Consider the following 8,722-nt stretch of genomic DNA (forward strand, 5'->3'; position numbering starts at 1 on the left):
AGTACTGCCATCAAACAGATTGACTGACTGCTTTTTCAATATGTGTTTGTTTGAAAATCTGATTTAACGCTTCTAAATCACTAAATAAGTCAACGAACCTGCACTGACATTTAAAATGTTACCTTTTTTTTAAATATCTTGCGCCTTTCAAAAAACGTTTAACCGTTTATATTTTGCTTTTGTCCTTTCAGAATGGACACCTAGTGCACAAATACATCTGTACGATGAAAGATTCTCTTAACTGGCCTTGAATTAGAAGCACTGAATACGTATTATGCATTATTAAAAATAACACAATCTTTTGTGGTTTCGTGAAGAACACTTAAAGGGTTACTCCGTCTTAAAATTCTAATTTTGTCAATAATCATTTACCCCCAAAGTCTATTTGCCATTTGCTTCAATCTGTATTTTTTTTGAAGTGACAAGAACTTGTTGTATGCAAAGAAAATAAAAACAACATCTTTATTTAACAATTCATCTCCTTTGTGTGTCTCGGCGTCACCATAGGGGCATTTTGGAGAATATCCACTGAACTCAAACTGTGTATGCTCTTCTTGGTCAGCTGTGATTTTTTTGTGACTTATGGACCTTGACAGTCTTATTCACTTGGCGGTCAATGATATAGTCATAAGCCTCCCGCTTAAAATTGTATTTCAAAGACGAACAAAGCTTTTTACGTGTTTGGGACAACATGAGGGTTAATGATTAATGGCAACATTTTTAATTTGTGGTGGAGTAACCTTTTGCATAAAAGGCCTTTTATACCCTCTTAAAAAAAAACATACTGGAAGCTTCATTTTTTGGAGGAAAAAAAATGTAAAAAATTAGAAAAAGGCAACGGGAGCTATATTCTGCACAGTGTACTGTAAACCATACTGCAGAAATAAAAAAAGTAAAGCATTTTACACAGTACTGGCTATTCTGAACAGAGTCAGGAATTTAATCAAGAAGAGAAAGATCCTCTAAAATCTGAAATATCTCCCGAACACTGTATTACTTTAGAGTACAAATAAAATGAAAGGCAAATTCATAAAGCACAAAAATGTCCTTGGGTACGCCACTCACTTAAGACTGTGACAATTCTCTTACAGTCATTATTTAAAAACATTGGCTTGTGTTATTTTCAGAATATAAAAACATTTATTCACGTAATACATTTTTTAATGTCAAATTAAAGAAGGAAAAAAAGGAATTCACAGCCACCCTGCGTTACATGAGAATAGCAGAACAGTCTTAGAATAAGGAACAGTCGACTGTACGACTAAAATTGTGATTTGCAGAAGACTCTGTAGAGGTTAAAAGGTTTTCTTTTGGTTTACAAACGTTCCCATGAATACGAATATATCGAGCATAACGTTTTTTTCGTGCAAAAAGCTTCAAACTGTCTGCCAGCTTTAGTTTCAATCAAAGAACATGTAAAAAATAAAATCATACCCCACAAATCAATGATTCTGGGACCGCATTTGCTTTGGCTCTAGACCAACGGACAGCGAAATAAATCACACACACATTCCAGCAATACAGTTTAGTTAAACTATAATGACTGGAGAGAAAAATCACAGCCGATCACAAATATTTTCTTTAGACAAGATTACGACACGACAACAACAACATGTTTCATCGCTAGTGTTATACATTTTTCTACAGACCAAAGCGTTTACAGCATGCGATTTCATTTTAATCGTCTCATTAAAAATCATAACACAACAACAATAACCTGCACATAATTTAAATGAATATTTACATTTGTTAAGGTTGAAATTCTACCTTTTTTTTTTTTTTTTTTATTCAAACGATTTCAACTTTCACTTTCTACACGATATAACGTAATGCAAAACACCCCACGCGCAAAGCATCTGCCGTCTTCAAAATATTTCCACAAACAGTAGCAACGCGGGGTGGAGTCGTCCGCAGACACAGCTGCTGCTGACATTCAGAGCATGTTGTGAGGCAGGAAAACAATGACAGGAGCGGCACACGAGGCAGGCTTCAAAACTCTTGCAAGCAACATCATTGGACACTTACAATATCTGCGTAACGGCTTCGCTGATTCGGATGCTAAAGTTTTTCGGGATGAAAAAGCATTAGCAACCCTGTTTATTCTTCAAAAAAAGCAAAAAAAAGGGAGAAAAACAAAGAAGCACAAAACCTCAAAATAGCGTGACATGGGGTCTTTGGCCCGACCCCTGGTTTCCATCTCAGAGCGTCTCTTTACTTTAAGCCCAGCGCCCTCAGATGTCTGCAGGGGCCCGGTGTGTCCCCCTGAGGACCTCTGTTTAAATCTTTCACACTGAGAAATCATTACTCATATTGTGCTTGGGGTGTCCCCACTGACCCCAGCACTATGACTAATAGACGGTTTTACCGAGCCTGTCTGTTTTCCCCCAGAGAAGCAGGAGTAGAGAACAAGAGAGAGAGAGAGGAAAGAAATAACCATGTAATATCTCAGTAGATTAGTCCCAGTGACAATTACATATTCAACACCCTCCTTCTGAAGTCTGAAGTCTCTCTCTCTCTCTCTCTCTCACACACACACACACACACACACTCATCTGTGTAGACCAGTGAAATCCACCAGCATGAATTTTTAAAGCAGTGATCAAAGTAAATACATGTTAGATTCTGCAATATTTGTCTCCAGATTAAAGAAATGGGGGAAAAAGCGGCCTAACTAAATATTTATACTGTATATTATTTATATTAACATTTCTATTTATGTACGCAAAACCATTTATATTCATACTCTTGCTGAAATTCTTGATTATAAAACCATTAAATAATTATTAATTATCTTACGGATGTTTAATTTGATCAGAACTGTTGATAACTAATCATTTTGTTTGATGCTTATTCAAATAACTACATAAACATAGAGGACACGCGTGCAACTCTCAATAGATGACAGATTGATGATGATTATAATTTATCTTTTGCAGAAACAAAAATGGATTCCAGATAACCTCTCGGGTGACAGTGATGGCATTTACTGTAGATGACTAGCTGCACGCCGCGAAGACAACTGACACCGGCAATCTCGCAAAAGTGCATTATCTTTAATGGACACTGAAAAGAAACCCTTTCCTTCAGGTGCTACCTTTGAGTTAGAAAGGTGTTATCCAACTATCTGTCTGCACAAGTGATATGAACTGTTTTTATAACCTCTGCTTTATCCAATCTATCTGTCTCATTTTTACCGCCCACATCCCCTTATTTCTTCGGAGGTCGACAGACAGTCCATCATCAGCTCTCGTCACACGTCTCATCTTCAAACCGTATAGTGTCACCTAAAGGCTACAAGCTCCTCTATGCTCATCTGAGTAGTTTAGCGCGAGTATTATACATTGATTTTGACTCAGTCCTTCACAGGAATCTCTGGATAGAGGAATCACTCAGAAATTTCCAAAAGATTCTACAAAGCAATGCATGAACCAAAGCAACAAATCACTATGGTATGGGATCATCTTACTTATTCAGTTAAGATAAAACTCACTCTTAACAACGAAACAGCATTATATAATCAAATGGACAAAATTCAAACAGACGTGAGGGCTTCGATCTCGATCTATTAGAGTGAAAATGAACGGGAATAAAGCAAGTCCAATTCAATCTTTTGGAGGAGATAAATTTGTCAGCCTGAAAAATAGTATTATTATGTTTCTGTATTAAACTAGCAACATCCTGAAGGTAAACAAATCGACTTGTCTAAACTGATTCAGCAAGATATTACAACATGAACCACTGGCTAAAGCTATAAACTAATTTGATTTAAAATCAAAGGCACTGGGAATCCCAGAGCACTAAAATAAAAAGAACGCATTCAAAGCAATCCCTGCTGAAAAATATTCAGAAAATCAGTAGAAAAGGTCCGACGCAACTGCCCCAGATAAAAGCATGTGTTCTATCACTGACACTGCTCTACTTTCTTCAAACATGTTTTTTGCAAATAATCTCAAAGATAATTATTTTGCAAATAATCTTCACAATTTAAGATGAAAAATCCCATTTGACATAAAAAAAATAACAACTAAGAAAAAGTTAGTAATACTGTTAAAATATCCATAATGCATTTTTTTTTTTGATGTATTCTAACAACACCTTTATATAGTCATAATTGTGCCAGAAATAAAGGGGAAAAAATAAAAAATTTAAAATGTAAAAAGCAAAAAAAAAACAAAAACAGTACCAATATTTCTATATTTAATACCAATACCAGTGAACATCCACGGCTCTCTGTACCAGTTTCAGTACCAAAGCAAAACACAAAAACATTACAATTAAAAAAAAAACCACACTATTTATATTAATAAAATACAAAAATAATAAAAATATACAAAAATCATTGCCATTCTTTACTACTAAAATGGGTTTCAAGTTTTTTCACAAGCAGTAAAAGTATGAAAGGTTTCACACAAATTTAATTAGTCTTTTAATTACTGAACTTTAAACATTTTATTTCTTGGTAAATAAAAGGGATCACTATTCAAATTAAAATGAAATATTGTGTGATTATTTTTTTTAAACAGTTCTAAATAATAGTCATTTATTTCTGGCACAATGTCTAAACCAAACTTTTATTTTGACGGGGTTGAATGAATGAATACTTTTACATTTCTGTGGGTATATATTACGCTGAACATATATTTTGCACGAACATGCAGGATTCATATTTGAATCAAGTTTTACGGCTTAATATTTACAGATAATCCCTATAGCAAACTGTGAGCTACAATCCATTTTTAAACTTGTTAATCTCTCCAAAATGTCTGAATGTTCACCTTTTGTTTTTATTTGCATTCTGAATTACACATAGCTTTTATGTGCATAATTCATCTGCAGAATTCATTTTGGTTTCGTCTCTCATCGAGGTTACCATCTACGGTCGTCCTTATGTGGACAGAAAACAGGACACGCCTAGTGTCAGGACGAAGCATTTAAACTCGACCGAACGCTTTTAACGCGATTGTTTTTCGGCCTTGTGCAGCATTTGCTTCTGAAAAGCAAAGCCGTAGCTGCTATTGTTGTTTCTATAACAAATGTATTCCACGGAATTTTTCACAAGGTCCCACAGCGAAGATGGTGCTGTAAGAAGTACGGCAGGTGCGATTTTGCAACAACACAGAATTGTAAGAACAGTCCTAAAAGTGCTTCCGATCACAAAAGGCTTCGCTTTTGTATCCTAGGCCTGAAGGAAACATTCACTCTCCCTCTTCTAATCACTCTCTCCACAAAGTGTACACTCTGCATCCTTGGCCTTGTTTGCCCTTGCTGAAAATACTTGCTGCCTAAAGCCCTCAACACAAAAACGTGTCCTTGTCCCAAACTATTAGCGTTTTTTGGCGAGCATATGTAATCCAGCGCACCTCAGAGTGTGCTTTATGTTCCAAAAATAACAAGCTCAAGCTTTTTGGTATATAAAAATCCATCTTGGCAACTTTTAAACATGTCGTCATAATTTATTTTGCAATTAAATCAAACATATCCAATATAGAAGTTTTTGTGAACATAATGTGTGTGTGTGTGTGTACTGTGTATATTTTTTGTATATATATATATATATATATATATATATATATATATATATATATATATATATATATAAATAACACTCATTTTGATTGACAATGATAATCATACGTCATTTAATGATGACTGACACTATACACGTCATTACGCTTTAACTTAGAAAAACGTAAATATAGGTTGTATAGGTACCTATAGGGTCGTTTTTTGTTGGAGGACAGGTTGATATAAATATTTAATATATAAACAACTATTTTCTTATATATGTGTATATGTGTGTATGTATATATATATATATATATATATATATATATATATATATATATATTATTTTTTATTTTTGTGTGTATACTAGTCTATGATAATAATAATAATAATAATAATAATAATAATAATATGGACAGTATCTCTGTTGCTTCATCCTCATCTTACATAAAATATAATCAATCATGCTACACCATCATGACGAAACACATCAAAATGATTGGAATACACAAAAACCTCTTTTAGAGGGCATTCACAATTCAGATTTTATTTTCTGTCAAGTCGTTTACAATACTTTTTTTAAAGTGACCTATATCCGGCTAAACTTCTCAACCAATGCTTCGTCCAAAAAAAAAAAAACAATGGCACGATCTTCTTAAAATCAACAACCAACGTCATCGAATATAAAGTATTTTTATTTTTATTCTGCCTTTTCTAATCCACTTTATCTACTGCCAGCTTCAAAATGTAACAAAATGTAACGTAACGATGCGATTTAATCAATAAACGGTTAAATCTCTGCGCACTTTCTGTGCAGTGCTGCAAGCGCACAATATCAAATTCACGAAAAGTGGCATAAATTGAAGCCATATCGCAAAAAAAAAAAAAAAAAAAAAAATCTGATTTAACAAATGTATTCCATTTACGAGCAGCGATTTTACTTGCATGAGGCTGATTTTGAAGAGACGGCATTCAGGTTTACTCCATCTCCCTTCTACGTTTAAAAATACACACATTATCCCCTGCTCATAGATTCTGCTCAATTACTGTTCAGCTCATCCATCTTTGCCCTCTCATCCATTTATTTCTCGTCTGCAGCCGGGCCTAAAACATACAACAGCGCTGAACTTTTAGCCTTGGCCAGCAGCGAGACCGAACAGTCAATACTCCTCCACTCGCTCGGACTAATCTAATAGTGTTATTTTTCTGTAGTGGAAAGCGCTGCGGGGTCATGAGACTTGTGAGATGGGGAAAAAGCCAACAATCAGCAAATAGCTGCAGGAACTCTTGCCCTCCGCGGCTTCTCGACAGCTGTCCGTCTCTTTAAACAGACGGACCGCGGAATAATGCTAGCCGCGGGCAGAGAAAGCAGAGGGGGTGAAGGGTGTTAAAGAAAGAGCGAGAGAGGAGGATGAATAGAGGATGAAAGAGTGTTACAGGAGAGTGAAAGAGAGAGATGGAGAAGGTGGGAGAGCGAGAGCGAGGGAGAGCGAGAGGAATGGGGGAAGCAGATAAGAGACGCTGAGGGGACAGACGGGAGGGTGGTACACGGGCGATAACAGGGCATTGGACAAACACCGCTGGTACGTCCCACTACAGGCTCCACTAAGATTCAGACACTTCTCATAGGTACTCATTATAAAATGCAGAAAGCAGACGGTGAAAAGCTAGCGACAGCTCGCTCGCATCTTTTTATAATGGATTTGTGTGAGCCGGTATCAGGGGCTGTTGACAGTGCTGGTGCCTTACAGACGTACAAGTAGCAATATAATAATGATGATAAAAAAACATATACAATATGCAATATGAATTGGTTTACACCACAAAGTCGTTTTTAGGGAAGTATTTCGCCCAAATATTGCATATCTGTTACTCCAAACCCCGTACATTAAACGCATTGAATGCTCTTATCAAGCTCCAAAAATACACTGTATTTGTTTCACTATATTCCCAGCCTTTTGTCGTTGGACGCACTGCTCCGTCAGAAAAAAAAGTGTCTTTTTCAGGAAAATCTTCTTAATATTTGGACCCAAAGTTCATTCACGCTTGAGTTGAATTCAAAACTAGAAGTGCGATAACGAACGATCACATAGGGTCAATCACATATGGTATTTTTGGCACTTTTTGGAGCTTGACAGCATACATCGACTTTATTGTACGGAACAGAGCAGTTCGTGCGTTTTATTTTTTGAGCCACGCAAAAAAAAAAAGAGGTAAGAAAATGATTAACGCTCTTTTACCACATTGGAAAAGCATCACAGTTTGAACTCTTATAATAAAGCAGAGGTGGACTGGACTGAATCACAAAGGCAGGCTCGCCACAGAAAGCTTGTTAAGTTATTTTCTGAGCTCGTCTCTCAGAATTCCTCTCATCCCTGTCCACAAAAAAAAGCAGCGTGGTTCATTTTTAATGGCAAGCTGCTCGATTCTGCTCTTCACGTATATACCTGGAACAATGCAGCTTTGCGGCAACAGCCAACGGGGTGTCCGAAATAAATAACGAAAGACGAAATTAAGCCAAGAAAAGGAAAACGTGGGGAAGCGTTTTAAGTTGTTATCAAGTGCATTTTGATACTTCAGACTAATAATTGAGCGCCTCGATGACATGCACAGCAGGCTAGTCAATACACATAACGCGTAATAAATAATGTGGCATTTAACATAAAACACGCAAGTTTCACGTAATTGCATTGGTTACGTATAAAGCATGGCAAAGTAATATGGATTACCAGTAGCTGTGCGGAACCTCACTCAGAAGATGCTGGGACAGGTGTAGTCTTCGAAGCGAGGCTGGCGTTTCTAATGTTGTTGGGCGAGATAGTAGTAAAACAGCGAAATGGTAGGAACGGCAGCCAAGGTTTCTTGGTTAACCGTAACGCAAACAAAGAACGTATTTTTGAGCTCCGTCTCTTCAGAGACGATGTCAGTGAGGAACGAACGCGGCGCTTTTCCTCTTTCAAAGAAACAAGCTGAGGCTACGGTACAGAACGCCCGCGTCACGTGACCATCACTCCTCTCTCACAACACGCGGACAAACACAACGAGCACATCTCCCAATCTCATCAGCATTTTCATATACACTCTGGGGTACGTAAAAATACGAAGCCGATTCACATATGTGCACTTTTAGTTTTTTTTTGCACATGCGCATTTTAATTCTCACGTTAATTTTGAGACTGCTTTGAATATTCAAACTTTGAAAAAAAAAAAAAAAAAT

At 36.5% G+C, this 8,722-nt stretch overlaps 1 protein-coding gene across 1 annotated transcript in view; it reads right to left on the reverse strand.

The window, feature by feature from the left end:
* rap1gapb (RAP1 GTPase activating protein b) overlaps positions 1–8,495 on the reverse strand; it is a 70,799-nt gene extending 62,304 nt beyond the window's left edge. Inside the window, exon 1 of the mRNA XM_043241437.1 lies at positions 8,235–8,495. The gene's annotated coding sequence lies outside the window, so the exon portion shown is untranslated. The remainder of the gene's footprint in view (positions 1–8,234) is intronic.
* Positions 8,496–8,722: the final 227 nt, after the last annotated feature.

The sequence above is a fragment of the Puntigrus tetrazona genome, chromosome 6, assembly GCF_018831695.1.
Source record: "Puntigrus tetrazona isolate hp1 chromosome 6, ASM1883169v1, whole genome shotgun sequence".
Lineage (NCBI taxonomy): Eukaryota > Metazoa > Chordata > Actinopteri > Cypriniformes > Cyprinidae > Puntigrus > Puntigrus tetrazona.